The sequence below is a fragment of the Petaurus breviceps genome, unplaced genomic scaffold, assembly GCF_028583685.1.
Source record: "Petaurus breviceps papuanus isolate PSGF00001 unplaced genomic scaffold, PetGlider_PUasm1.0 190, whole genome shotgun sequence".
Taxonomy (NCBI): Eukaryota; Metazoa; Chordata; class Mammalia; order Diprotodontia; family Petauridae; genus Petaurus; species Petaurus breviceps.
The window spans coordinates 9715111-9730129 of record NW_027185810.1 but is presented as its reverse complement, the minus strand read 5'-3'; the positions used below and the strand labels follow the sequence as shown (position 1 = coordinate 9730129).

Below are 15019 nucleotides of genomic sequence, written 5' to 3'. Positions count from 1 at the left end.
AAATATGTGAATACTTGTTGTACATATGGTATATTAGTATTTATAAATATGTTAATGTTTGTGAGAATTTTGGGATACTCTATTTAAATACCTTTTTAAAAGAGGGAAAGACCATAGCAAAAATGTGATATGCCATCTCCTTCATAACATTATTTAAGTAACAATGTTTTCCTTGAAGCTGCAGTCTGAATATATGCTGTTTTCATAATTCCCATTTTGTACTGGCTAGACTCAAGGGAAACAGTGAGTGATAACTCCATAATTATTTTTTTAATGCAAGGTGTTTTTTTCTTTTTTATTTATAATTATTTAGTATTTTATTTTGTCCCCAATTACATGTGAAAAAAAATTTTTAACTTTTTTTTTTTAATTTTTGAGTTCCAAATTCACCTCCTCCCTCCCTAACCCACTTTCCATTGAGAAGGCAAGTAACTAGATATAGGTTGTACATGTGTAGTCATGGAAAACATTTCCATATTAATCATGCTGTAAAAAGAAAACAGGCAAAAACAAAGAAACAAGAAAAATAAGGGAAGTTTTTCTTTTTTTTTTTTTAAAGTATGCTTCGATTTGCATTCACACTCCCTCAGTTCTTTCTCTGGGAATACATAGCATTTTTCATTAGATGTCCCTCAGAAATGTCTTGGATCATTGAATTGCTGAGAATACCTTAGTCATTCATAGTTGATCATTATACAATATTACTGTGACTGTATACAACCTTTCCCTGATTCTGCTCAATTCACTTTGCAATTCATGTAAGTCTTTCCAGGTTTTTCCTATAACACAATAGTATTCAATCACAATCACATTCCATAACTTGTTCAGTCATTCCCTGATGGACATCCCCTCAATTTCCAATTATCTGCCACTAGAAAAAAAGCTGCTAAAATTATTTTTTTGTGTGTATGCGTGTGTGTGTGTGTATCCTTTTCTTTTTTGTTTCTTTATCTCTTTGTGATATGGACCTAAGCTTTTGCTAGTTCAAAGGGTATATATGGTTTTATGGTCTTCTGGACATAGATTCAAATAGCTCTACAAAATCTCTTAATCAGTTCACAAGTGCACCACTAGTGCCATTTCCCCTCATCTCTCCCATCTTCCTCTCCATTGTAAAAATTCTTTCATGCCTCCTTTATATCAGATAATTTATCCCCATTTTACCTCTCCCTTTCCCCTTCTCCCACTGCATTCCTTTTTCATCTCTTACTGTTTTGTTTTGTTTTTTAAATAAACATCTCATCACATTTAATTCACATCCATGCCCTCTGTTTAGGTACACTCCTTCTAACTCCCCTAATATATGAGAAAGTTCTTAGGAATTACAATCTTCATCTTCCCATGGAAGAATGTAAACAGTTTAACCTTGAGTCCCTTTATGATTTCTCTTTCCCGTTTACTTTCCTATGCTTCTCTTGAGCCTTTATTTGAAAGTCAAATTTTCAATTCAACTCTGCTCTTTTTATCAAGAATGCTTAAAAGTCTTCTATTTCAATTAACGTCCCTTTTTTACCCTGAAGGATTATGCTCAGTTTTCTGGGTACGTAATTCTTGGTTATAAGCCTGGCTCTTTGCCTTCCAGAATATCATATTCCAAGCCCTGTGATCCTCTAATGGTGAAGCTGCTATATGTTATGTTATTCCTACTGTGGCTCCATGATATTCTGACTATGGCTCCATATTTCTTTCTGGATGCTTTCAATATTTTCTCCTTGAGATGGGAGCTCTAGAACTTGGCTATAATAATCCTGGGAGTTTCCATTTTGTAATCTATCTCAGGATGTGATCGGTGGATTCTTTCAATTTCTATTTTACCCTCTGGTTTTAGGATATCAGGGATATCCTTGACAATTTCTTTGAAATATGATGTCTAGACTACTGTTTTGATCATGGCTTTCCATGAACTCGCCAAAAATTCTTAATTGATCTCTCCTGGATCTATTTTCCAGGTGACTTGTTTTTCTAAAGAAGTATTTAAAATTTTCTTTTTTTTTTTCATCCTTTTGACTTTTGTTAAAGTTGGGCTCTGCTCCCATGGTGCAGGAGCACAGTCCCAAGCTTCAAGCCTTTCATGCTTCTGTTTTTAGACTAACCTCTGGGAGGCTCTTTAAATTTTTGGTTCTTCCAAGGTGGCATGATCTAAGGAGAGGTGTGGCCACTGTTCTCCTGCCCTATTGTACTTTTATCTGTAAGTGACTGCACATTCTCTTTTCTTTCCTGGCAGGGCCCTCACTCCCCTGTAGCCACAAGGTCTGATGTGTGAGTGCTCTTCCTGGCCCTGGAACTGTGATCAAATCCTAGTATGGGCAATGCGAAAAAGTCTTGCACCCAGTGACAAAAAAAGGAACTCCTACAATCTCCTTCTGAGGTGTCTGACCCCCTTACCATCTGTGGGCTGAGAATTCCAGAAGAAGCCACTGCTGATGATTCAGTCACCACCAGTGTCTGCTTTTGGTTTGGTGGGGCACCACCTACTCAGCATAGCCTGCACTCTACTCTCACCCCAGTACGAGACCTTTCCTGCCAACATTTTACATTTTACATTGTCTTGGGCTGGAAAATTGTTTTAACCCATCCTTTTTGTTGGTTTTGCCAGTCTAGAATTGTAATGGTAATGGGATTTGAAGATCTTCCATGCCCCTTGTATTGACAAGCTAGTTTTTCAAGTTTATAATTGTGTCAGGTATTAAGACCCAAGACTTGTGAATCCCACAGGGGAATGAACTTCCGGACATAGCAGGAAGGGGTGGGGCAAGGAGGAGCTAATATCATATATAAGAAAAGGCCCAGGCCAGAGAGGTCAGAGACATTGAGAACAGAACTTCTGGTGGCAGAACTTCTTCTAAGAGCCAGCCAGGACTTCTGCTGAGGACTTCTGCTGAGCACTGCTAGGAGCTGGAACTCCAGGGAGAAAGCAGCATGGAGGTTGAGCAGCTACTGTGAATGAGGAGAGGAGGATCTTTGCCTAAGGGAGCCTGTTTTGTTTTGAAGGCCAGGGAATGTGGGTGTTCGCTGCATTAACTATGTGTACCACTTTTTGGCTACTGTAATGACTTTGACTTTCTGCTTTGGGGCTTGACTTTCTGGTATGTGAATAAATGTTTTGGCTCTGTCCTCCAAGTGGAAAGCCTGTTACATTTTTTGGTTCACAACTACACCGACATATTTATAGTCACTGTGGGCATTGTGAATATTGCATTTTTGCTACAAGAATTTATTTTGAGGTGTTATTTAAACTTATCTAGAGGGAAATTTGGGAGAGCTCAGGCAAGTCCCTGCCTTTTCTCTACTATCTTGGTTCCACTCCTTGGTAATTTCATAATTCATAAGTGAGGACATTTCAAATGCATGGATAGCAATTTGCCAATTCAATTCAACATTTATTTTTTTTTAAAGCAATAGGGGTTAAGTAACTTGCTCAAGGTTACACAACCAGTTATTTCTGGGTGTGGTGCTGAGTATCTGAGCCTGGATTTGATCCAGGTCATCCCGACACTGGAGCCTGTGCTCTTCCTCGCTGAGCCACCTGGCCACCCCTAGACAACTGGGGTTAAGTAACTTGCTCAAGGTTACACGGCCAGGTGTTTCTGGGTGGGTGCAAAGTGTCTGAGCCTGGGATTCGATCTCCAGGTCATCCCAACACTGGAGCCGGTGCTCGTCCTTGCTGTGCTACCTGGCTGCCCCAATTCAACATTTATTAAGCAGCTACTACAAGAGCTAGACTCTCAGAAGCAAAGATGATAAGTTAAGGAAGAAATGGTTCTTGTTCTAAAGGAACTAACAACCTTGTAGGTTCCATCACATTCATTATCTTTCTCTGTCCATTGATTGATAAAAACAAATTATCCTCAGCAACACCCCCTCCCCCCCAAAAAAAAAAGTTGACTCAAGAAGTGTGGGTAAAATTACTTCTGAGGATAAGATTTCTTTTTAGTAAGAAAGAAAATCCCTAATTGCATTGACTTGCAAAAGCAAAAATTGAGGGTAGAAAGACTTGTATATACAAAAATATAGATGAAAGAAGAATAAAAAATAAAATTAACCAAAAAAGAATTATTAAAATTATTTTAATTGCAAAAAACCTGTAACACACAGATGCTAATCCACTGTGAAAGTGTTGCACACTTGCAATAGTACACTCAAATTTAAGGGTGGAGGCTGAATAAGCCAACCACCCAGGCCTAATTAAAGGGGCAAGATAATCTGCCCCTAATACTTTAATAAAATGAGAACTCTTACAAAGTATCCACTAATCAGGTATGAACTAATTGTGGTTGGGGTGTAGGTATCTTTACTCAATCAATCACTTAATCAGTCAATCAAGAGCATTAGATTCCCTTTAAGAAGCCCTTGAAAGTTGTTGAATGAAATGAAGTGGATATGACCAACAAAATGGAGGATTAAACATTTTCTCTGATGTTCAAGACCTCTCAGAGACATTATACAACAAAGATAAAGCAATTTCAGCTGTATCCATGGTCTCAGACTAAGAATGCAAAAAAGAAGGTAAAAACTCCATAAAACAATACCTAACTTGAGTTCACTCAGTACCGTGTCCCACCACCAACCATGCTACAGCAAAGCTACACTAGGAATTTAAAACACAGGCTTGCAACAAAATGCAAGCCCAAGAGCCAGCAGCACTTCAGTAGTATTCTGTACAACAGAAAATCTCTATAGAAGAATGGGAAACAGAGAAAAGGGGCAGGACAGATGTCTCAATTCCATATAGAAACATCTACTACCACCTCCTATGAGTATGTCAGAGATTCAAGTTCCAAAGAAATCATCCCACCTGTAACAGCACCAGTGACTACTGTGTACTGCTGGGCCAGTAAACTGAGGAACAATGGAAATGGCCTTGGGACAGTGGTACTCCCCAACCTGAGGTTAAAAGCTCAGCATCCAGCTGGAGTCAGTTCTTGCCCCGCAAAAGTCACTTGGGGTAGAGACCCAGGGTGGTGAACTCATCAATTGCCCAGTGAGGGAAGAGACTGAGATACTTTGAGATCCAATCCCCTGGGAAAATACCATCAGAAGAGAGGGAATCAGAAACTGAGTAATAGGGGTAAATAAGTGGAAAAAGACTGAAATAAAAGATTTTAGGGGGAAGAAAATTCAAAGATCTTGAGCATAAACAGGCAAATGAACATGGGAAACATTAACAGCAAAATAAAATATGGCCTGGGATCTAGTAAATAAGATCAGTTATGAATAAACACCGTAAAACAACAAAAAAGGATTCAATACCCTATGAAACTGAAGAGACCTTGTGGATTTAGAAGAGAACAAGGAACCGCAATGCACTGTTCCTGAGTGGTTTAAAAGAACACTAAGACTTGAGAGGGGGGTAATTTATGGCCTGCAGACCAGAAATAATTGGCAAAATAGAATGAAATGGATTGACACATCCCAGGAATTGTGTTGGTTCTGGCTATACTCAGAGGGTTTTCTTTTAAACAGAAAGTCAAGGTATAACTCAGGGATTTCTAGTTTCTGGAAACATAAAGGAGAGATCCTTGGCTATTTGAAGGGAGTACCATATGGCAGAGCTAATTTCTTTTGTACAATCCCTTAAATTTATTTGTAATTTTATGCAATCAAGTTAAACCTTAATCTGAGGTCTGTTGGTTTTGTCCCCACTGTCTTTTTTTTTTCCCTTCTGTCCTCTGGAGCAAGTCTTCCTTCTCATTCTCCTAAGGGCTGTCAAGTTTGCTTTGCATTCTCTAAGCTTTTGTTTGTCCCCATGTTGCTATTGCTAAATTGGCCTTCCTCATAAGCAGAATAATGGAACTAGATTTCACCAGGAATCGTTTTCTTGTTTGTTCACTTGAAACCATAGGAAACTGGAGGGAGATAGTTTGGATTTGTGTTGTCAAAGGCAATTAGGTGCAGTGTATTTAGGGGAGTGATTACTGTAAGTAGTTTAAAATTTTATGATTAGGTGACAAGCTGACATTGAAATTGTCCTTTCCCTAACTATAAATGAATATAAGGTTTTAATCTTCAAAAAAAATTTTTTTTTAAAAAGGAGAAAACCCTTGACAGGGAAATACTTGAAAGATGGGAAAGAGAAGAAGCCCCTGCTTTCTCCAGACCTGTACCTCATAAGAAGAGGCCTTTGTGAACTTAGGTGGGTTGGAGAATTTGCATTTATCAGGATTCTAGCAAAGTCCCCAAGATAGCAGTGACTGCATCTGGAGCTAGAGTGTCTAATTAATCCAATCTTTCTATCCTCGAAAGGTCACAATATCCTCAGGAAAGATGTAAATGTAATAATGTAATGTTGAAATACTTAAATTCGGAGAAAGTTTGTTTACTTCAATTATTCAGAAAATAGTGAAGGAACTAATAAAACTAAAATTCATCATGAAGTAACTAATAAAACCATCAATCACAACTTTTCCAAAATGACTTTAATAATTACATTAAGTAATTTAAAAAATAATGTGCATTCAGTATGAAAATTCCTACTCCAAGGTAACAACATAGCTCAGTCAAGCACAGCACTTGGCATATCAGACCTCAGATTTTCAAATCAAGTTAAACTTTTCAATCAAAAGTCCAGTTAATGAATAGGTAACCAAGATTGGCATGATAACATAATAGTAATTTGAGAGATGCCAAAAGTTCAATAATGACTAAGCAAAGGCATACTTTTTCACACCAGCATGATATAAATTTCATTACTTCCTGCTGTGATTTCAGTAATATGCAGCCTGCACTAATAACATTTGATAAATTATTCATCTTCCCCATCTACATGCAAATAAAGGGACATATCTCTGTCTGATGATATAATGAATTATTTTCCAATCCAGTGATTCATTTAAAAAGCCAAAGACCTAACTTTAAAAAAGAGAAACTAAAAATGATAGGATAGTACAGATAAAAAGAGAAATTATAAGAGAACATCTCTTTATACTTGATTAAAGATGAAAGCAAATTCAGACAGAGAAAGATATAAAATAGTCTACCAGTCTGAAACTGTTGTTTTAAATATGAGCTTCTGTAACTAATTTTACTCTAAATGAAATTTTATTCTAAATATATGTCTAAATTTAATTGGTAAAATATTTAAAATTACTATAATAAAAAGTTATTCTGATAGCAGTCACATGGGGTCCATTTCTTTATTATCACCATCTTCAACCCAATAAATCATGAGAGAACACAATATAAACAAAACAAGTGTGAGAAGTCACAAAGGTATTCTGAAACCTAGCATTTTGTTTTAGAGGAGGAAAAAGCATAAAGAATCAAACAGCATAGGAAAATTTCTTTAACAGTAAAGACCAAAGAAGTAAAATATTCAGTTAGTGGGAACAATGATGATAATGCAAATGGCAAATTTGGTAGTCTGGTCATATGTGCATTTTAAATATGAATAATGTAAGGCTATTTCTTCAGTATATCTTTCTTATCTGGTAATAGTCTATGGAAATAGACCGTTAATGTACTATTAATGTCAAAAATGTACATCTGACTGTAGACCTAAGTTAAAAAGCTTTTGCCTATGAGAAAAAATGAAAGAAGTCATATGCTTCTTGAGAACATGTGTTATAACTTAACAGATGTCTATATCCTATCATTTCTCCTTTCTTTCCACCAGTCCAACTATTGATAATAACTCCAACCACTGATAAAAAGATTTCTATCATAGCCTAGGTGAAGTAGTAGGCCTGTTAAAAAACCAATAAATAGTGTCAAAAGAGTGATCAATTATGGGAAGTACCTGATGATCAATCATGTCAAGACAGAGGCATTAAAAAAGGGCAAGGAAGCTGGGCAGAAAAGAGACCAAGAGTAAACAAATGGAAATTTTTTTTCATCTTAATTTTGAGATAAAGTATACAGCAAGAGTTGAGAGAAATCTAACTTACCCAACAACAATATAAATACATAATTTATTGAAGCAAGGTCCCACAAAAACCAATACAATAATCATTTGTAGCTATCCATTGAACAGTAAGTTCAATGGCTATCAAAGATATGATCACCTATGAACCACACATTATCACATAAATGCTATTCCTCATTATGCAAGAATCAACCTTTCTTCTTGGCCCTTGGCAAGAAGAAAGTGAGATACTTTAAAACAAAACCTACAGATTAGTTTTAGAATGCCACTCCACATTACAGGAAAACCAAAAATCTGGCAACACTGACTCTTATTGTTCTTTCTGTAAAAGGCTCTATAAAAAGAACCTCATTCCTTTACCTCTCATATGCTACTTGACCCACCTATTCTTAAAGGTCATTCATTGTTTCTCTGAGGTAGTTCTACAATGACACTCCTAACTACTGTAGAGACCTGGTGCCAACTCTCCTTGATCTTTTAGATTCTGTTTCTTACTTAAGTCACTTTCCCACTAGTTCAGTCCATGACAATAAACATTATCTCTAAAGCTCTGCTTGAATCCTCCGTTAGGAGTTGGCTTACTAGCAGAGCCGATATTAAAATAATTGGGCTATTCAAAGAGAAGAGAAAGTAAGTAAGGGGAAGTTGACTAGAAAGCAAACAACAATCACCAAAACTATCAAGTTTCTAGTCATGGTTGGACTTCAATCAATTTAAAAGAAAAATTTTAATTGTAATGTGAATCATTGGACAGGAAGCCTCAACTTAATATCTTCCCTATAAAATGTGTATTCTCATTGAATAGTAATAATGATGATCATACAAGGCTTTAATAAGATCTACAAAGTTATCTGCATAGGTTATCTCACTAGATCCTCACACTATCTATGTGATATAGCAGCTATTACTAACCCCATTTCAGAGATAAGGAAAATGAGGCATAGAGAAGTTAAGTGACTTGCTCAGGGTCACAGTTAGTATTCAGTTTCAGATCTTTCTCACTCCAATATTCCTGCCTCTGTGACACCTCACTTATCTGGATATAAACTTGGTATATATTCTTCGCAACTCAGAAAAAACAAAAGATGGTGAACTTAATGTCAGACAGTCAGAACACAAAAATTTATTGTGTCTACTATGTGCTAAATTGTACTAAGCACTGGGGAACAAAAGAGGAGGGGAAGGAAGGAAGGAAGGAAGGAAGGAAGGAAGGAAGGAAGGAAGGAAGGAAGGAAGGAAGGAAGGAAGGAAGGAAGGAAGGAAAAGGGAGGGAGGGAGGGAGGGAGGGAAAGAAATGAAAAATTCTCAGACTACACTCTAAAATCTGTAAGGCTTTTCGTGGGAAACAGGCCCGAGTTTCCCTTCACCAGAAATCACATGATTTACAAGGACTCAAAACTCAGAACAGTAGGGAGTCACCCCTCTCCTCAGTGACACCTCAGCATAAGATGTGCCAAAGGACAGAAGTGCTTTCTCAAATGTACAATGGGTGGTCTACTGCTTCCTAGTTCTGGCACTTGAGGTAGACTGCCGCACTTAGATTGTGCACCTGACTTCTAGCCAATGGAAGAAAAGGGTCAGAAGAGTGGTGGGGGATAATTCCTCCTTAGGGCTTTATAACTTCGCCATTTACTTTTGTAAATTGCTTCTCCTCCCTGACCATTTGTCAGGAGGGTGGCCCTTTGTCAAGATCGTAATAAACCATTCTTTTCTGCTTCCTACCATGGGAGGACTCGGAGTATTATTTGGGTAAGGATCTCTGTTCCACACAGTTTTGGGGTACACACAGAAGGAAGACAATTCCTGCTCTGAAGAAGCTTACAATCTAATGAAAGAAGACATTCCAAAAAAATGAGGCTAAAAAGGGTGTTCACGGAGGGTAACCCAGCTCAGGGGCATGATAAAGTTCAAAGAAATACAACCTGCTGGGAAATTAAGAGATGAATGACCAAGGCACCCTCCTTAAAATGGAGGTTTTAGGAGGAATTCTTCAGTCTACCTTTCAATCAGATTAGGTCTGAGTACCAATGCTGACCTGATCTTACACAATGATGAATCTCCTGTTGAGGAGCATGGTGGAGACAGGTGGGAAATGGAGATTCATTATTAATGCCCATTCATACCCTCCCCCCACCCTTCGGTATATCCTTTCTATCTTCCAGGAACTTTGTAAAGTATTGGAGAAATTCATTCCATATTAAAGTACACAGGGGAGAGACAGACAGACAGATACCTCTGGAGAAAGATGTTACATTTAAATAATGCCCCATGAGAAAGATTATATTTATATTTAATTCACAGGCTACTAATGATAAATACTTAAGGTGTTAATAGAAAATAGATTTTGCAGAACTGGATCTTTCAAGTGACCTTTGTGAAATGCTACACGCTGGAGGCAATCAACAAGTAAGTACAACATAGGTCCTTTTCAAAAACAAAATACAGTTTTCAATAGGCTGAATTCAAAAGGAACAGATTAAGCAATTTCTATCTGCAAAGCATTGTACTAGGTGCTTGGAATCAAGCCAATTACATAAGAAAAAGGAAGGGAAGTTGGCTAAAAGATGAAATAAAATCACCAAGCATATCAAGTCTCCACAATCATAGTTTGATTTAAATCAAATCAATTTAAAAGAAAATTACAACTTAAGTCACTGTACAGAAAGGCTCAACACACGGACAAAATAATTCCTACACTTTAAGGAATTTACAATGTACACAGTATTGACTAGATTACATACTGACATCTATTATATAGGACAAAAAAGCAGAGACAATCTCTGAATGACAAATTACCACATACTTTGATATTCAGCAACGTAAAGGAAGATGGCAAAAATTAACCTGGAAAATGTAGTTGGAGAGGGTGGGGGAGTAGGGGTCAATAAATAGGAAAGGACCAAAAAGCTCATGCAGAAGCTCTTTGACTATATCTTGAATACTTTCTTATGGAAGAAAATGTTCCTGAATTCCACAGGAACAGAACATTAAGAAAATTAAATTGTCTGTATTTTTAACAATCAAGAAACACCTAGGAAGATAGAAATCACTTCAGAATCAGTTGTGTACAGTCAAGATGGCTATGGCAAAGGTCAAATTAGTCAAATTAAACATAAAGTTAGAAAGCTGAAAAGACAAGACTGAGAGCAATTACATCAGCTTCAACTTGACATGGTTTTATAATGAGCTACTCCAAAAAATGGGAAATGAACAAAAGTAAAGATGACTTATGCTATCACTTAAAAAAAAGTTTAGCTGAGGCAAAACTAGCCACACTAAAGAGAGTAAAAGGGTCAAACCAACAAGCAGTTATCTTCCTGTTACATGCCAGGCACAATTCAAAGTGCTGGAGAAACAAGGAAAGGCAAAACAGTCTGTGCTTTCAAGGAGTTCACAATCTAATGCGTAGAAGACATGAATGCATACAGGACAGACTGGAGATAACAACAGAAAGAAGAAGCTATCATTTAGAAGGACTGGGAAAGAGCACAGAAATCTATCTCAAGTAGTACTTAATTTTGTTCCCAAACAGGAAAGACATGGAAGCCAAGGGCAAAATCAGGTTAGATTCGAGAAAATGGGATTTAAACAAGTAATATCACCTCATAGTCAATGAAAAGAGACTGAGGAGAAAACAACCCATCAAGCTTGGTGTGAGACACTGCAGAGAACATCCTCAAACTTTTGCTGATTTGACTAGAAAGAAAACAAAGGAGAAATGAAATAGTTCTTTTATTTTTTTGTGTGTTTTTTTTTTTCAGTATACTTATTTATCACAGGGGAGGGATACACTGAGGAGGGAAGGATACAATGAGGATGGGAGGGAGGGATATATTGCGGGGAGGGGAATCATGGGAAAGTGACAATGATGTAAAAGAGTGCCAACATTTTAAAAGGGGAAGGGGGGGAAAAACCCATTTTTGAGACCCAGCACCATCATGTTCTGGTGGAATAGAACAAAGAATAGAAAACTGAGAAATGGGTTTCTTTATATTCTTTCCATTTTATCTTTCTGGTCTGGGCATTGCTGGGTGAGTGGGCACCATCATGGGATGAGGAAGGGGCCTCATCATTGGAGGACCTGGCATCATAGCCATGTGGCCTCCCCATGGGCATCCCCATACCAGGGGGCAGTCCCACAGGCATCATTCCAGGAGGTGGGGGGAGCCCATCATGCTAGGGTGAGGAGGTGGGATCATAGGCCCTCCTAGCGGAGGAGCAGAGAACAGGTTGGGAGGAATTCTTCCTTGCTGAAATGCAGTGGTTGTTTTAACAATCAGGCTCTGGGCTTGTTCTTCCATCCATTTTTTATAATAGTCTCGCACATTCTCTTTGTATTTCCTCCCGCTGCAGTGTGTCTTCCTCACAGACAATCATAAGTAAGGTAATGACAGTAAAACTTGGGCATGATGATGCACAGTTGTGCCTTGTTCCAGACAAGGTATCTTCAAAACACGACTGACTGGCTTCCTCACCTTATTCACTTTATCTCTGAACAATTTTTCCACATAAAAGAGCTCTTTTATTTTTTACAATGATCTTTAAAAATGGCAAAGACAGTCACTCAGAGTGAATAGGTGGCTTCAGGTCTTATTCCTAATCCATGCTGGTTTTGTGATCTTAAAAAGCAATCAATTTAACTTTCTAGGAATTTCTTTTAAGACTGTCTGCTAGAATATGTGTATGGATGTATGTGTGCATACACACAGACACATATATCTGCAATTTTCCTCACCAAAGAAATCATAGTTCAGATCTCCAAAAATAATAAAATTAGCAAAGATAATAAAATGCCTATATTTGGACTCTATCAAGTGGTAATAGACAAGATGAAGCTTGGAATTGGCCAAATATATGCAGAAGATATTCATGCTGCAGGAAACAAAGACACAGTTCACAAAGAAGCAAAGATTTCTTAAAAAACAAAAAATGGAAAAGACTAAAATTACTTTTATTTAAAAGATAAAATAAAAAAAATAAAAGATATCAAGAACTGCCAAATCATGGAATATCTTTATCTCACAAGAATTAAAATTTGGAATAACCTGAAAACAATGGAAAAACACACAGGGAGGTTCACGAAGGATGCAAGTTATCAGTGAAAACCTGCACTTGAAAAGAGGAATAAAAGAAATTATCCAGGATTTATGTGACCAGAAAAGGAAGTAGGCTGCTCATGTGTAAGCAGTAATTCATGCGTACTTTTACATATTTTCTTAAACAATAAGGGATCATGGAAATAAGGAAAACAATCACAAAGAATGAGAAGGCATGGTGGGATTATAATTTGAATTGATGAAAGTTGTTAACAGGATTTGACTGGCTGAGTAAATCTAAACTAATGAAATAGAAGTAAATCAATCTAATAAAATCATGGATTCACAAAATTATAAGTGTTAAATCAATGATTTGTCAAGAGGTGGCTTTTTAAGTTAAATGACTAAACCTATGTTACAAGGAAAAACAAAATACAAAAATACACAACTCAAGTCCATGTGGATTTGTCAACTTTTTCAGTGATGGAGGAAGTAACAGGAAAGGGAGTACTAGGTGCTAATAATTTTATAGTTTTCAGACTGACAAACTTTAATTTAAAAGACAGTATTCTACATGTAAGATGCTTGTTCAATGATCAATGAGTAGGGCATGCTGTTAGAGAATAATCATATCAATCTTAACATTCTTGTTATAAGTAAAACCCAAAGAAAGATGAAAGTTGAAGGTAAATAGATGAATAGCTAACAAATACTACATGGTGAGACAAAGAAAGGATTTAGCATAATAGATTTTATGATTTACCTGAATGCTAAAAGAAATATTATTTCTTGGAGTATCTGGTCATCACATATTGTAGTGATAAGTATTTGGGGAAAAAACACCATTAAAACAAATGCATCACTGTCAGTGGCAAAGAGTGAAGTATTAAAGAAAGTCTATAAAGTTCTTGACAAGATACTTCAAATCAAATCAACATAAACTCTGACACTTAGTGACTTAAACGAGGATGAGGAGAAATATATAGAAAAGGATGGTTCAGGAGAAGGAAAAGAGAGAAGACATACGCATACAGAAGAAGCCTCATGCCCCTATATCATTAACACTGTGTTCAAAAAAAGAATGGGAAGGCCCTGAAAATGGCAAGCACTAAACATTACAAAGAATGAAACATTTAAACAGACATGCAAGATCATTCATAGATATGAGTTGTCCAGTTTTATCAGTGCTTGTAGATTAAGAACACTAACCTTTCAGAGCTAAGATGAGAATTTATAATAAATGAGAAAAACAAATAGCAACAAAAAGATATAGCATGCCATTAAGACCTCACCCTGAATTACTTAAACAAGCTATTGAAAAATTGTTTAATGGGAAATGGACAAGAGAAATGATATCAATGTAGATTGTAATAATTTCACCTGGAAGTCAAACCAATAAAAATTAATTACAATAATAAGGAATTAAGAGTCCAGAAAGCATCATACTGAGCTACTATATGACTTACTTGCCAAGTGGAAACAATGCAACACCAGAACAGAATATAAAGACATCTGTAAAATCTTATGGGGGGGGGGGGGGTGGCCAGCTGGCGTAGCACAGCGAGTAAGAGCACCAGCCCCAGTGTAGGGATGACCTGGGGGATCAAATCCGGACTCAGACACTTAGCACCCACCCAGAAACACCTGGCTGTGTAACCTTGAGCAAGTTACTTAACCCCAATTGCTTAGGGGTGGCCAGGTGGCTCAGCGAGTAAGATCACCAGCCCCAGTGTCGGGATGACCTGGAGATCGAAACCTGGGCTCAGATACTTAGCACCACACCCAGAAATAACTGGCCGTGTAACTTCACCAAATTACTTAACCCCAATTGCTTAAAAAAAAATCTTATAAGGGATGACAAATGATTATGAGTATGGATTTGTAGAGCAGAAAGAAGCACCAGACAGGAAAAATCCACCTCAAGTAAGCAAGGCAAGATAGAAACCTCAACAAAGTCATCCAAAATCATTCACAGATAATACAAAAAGAGTACTACACATTGAAAAAACGGAAAAAGGATTTACAAAAATTATCACCAAAAAATGCTTTATGCCTCAAGGATAGAGGAAATACTGCACACAGACTCAAACAAAACAATTCTTGAGATGCCTACAGGAAGGAG

The 15019-nt window shown here is 37.1% G+C and overlaps 1 protein-coding gene across 2 annotated transcripts in view; it reads right to left on the bottom strand.

Moving 5' to 3' along the window:
• CDKAL1 (CDK5 regulatory subunit associated protein 1 like 1) overlaps positions 1–15019 on the bottom strand; it is a 704048-nt gene that overhangs the window by 477767 nt on the left and 211262 nt on the right. The window lies entirely within an intron of this gene.